The following is a 697-nucleotide window of genomic DNA, read 5'->3' on the forward strand; positions in this document are numbered from 1 at the left end:
TTGCCTATCACCTTGTTTTCGACTACTAGAAGGTTAGAGTCTGTTTTCAAAGGCAGCCTCCCATCTAAACAAGTAATCCAAATGAGAAGTTGCAGAAGAGGGGAATAATTGTAACCAGATTATCTCTGTCCAGATTGGGTCCTAGTTGATCTATCATTCCAAGCAGATAATGAGTGCTCTTTGTCACTGCAACAATGTCTGCCTCTTATGTCACTTCTGGATCCATGTAAGCACCCCCAAATCTTGCATCTGATATTAGTGTGGTGCAGCCCTTCCAGAAGAGAATGAACAGCATTCAGATAGATAAACAGACCATATATGAGCAATAATTCCATTTTGTCTGGTTTAAGTCTAGTTTATTGGCCCACATCCAGTCTATTGTTATATCTACTGCCTCCCTTGACTTCTGTGAGACAGAGGTAGAATTAGGTGTCAGTCACATGTTGGAGATACTTCAGTGTAGTACTTGTCAACGTTTTGTCCTCCAAATGGTTTGAACAGAACCTCCCCCAAACCCCAGGCAGCATTTCGAACAGCCAAGGATTCTAGGAATTAAAATTAAATAGGCATCACTAGAATCTGATGATACTCATGACTGGAATATAGCAAGTGACATGTATACTTCTTCAAAAGCAACAGGCCAAATAATAATAATAATAATAATAATAATAATAATAATAATAATAATAATAATAAT

The sequence above is a fragment of the Sceloporus undulatus genome, chromosome 6 (genome assembly GCF_019175285.1).
Source record: "Sceloporus undulatus isolate JIND9_A2432 ecotype Alabama chromosome 6, SceUnd_v1.1, whole genome shotgun sequence".
In the NCBI taxonomy this organism is placed as follows: domain Eukaryota; kingdom Metazoa; phylum Chordata; class Lepidosauria; order Squamata; family Phrynosomatidae; genus Sceloporus; species Sceloporus undulatus.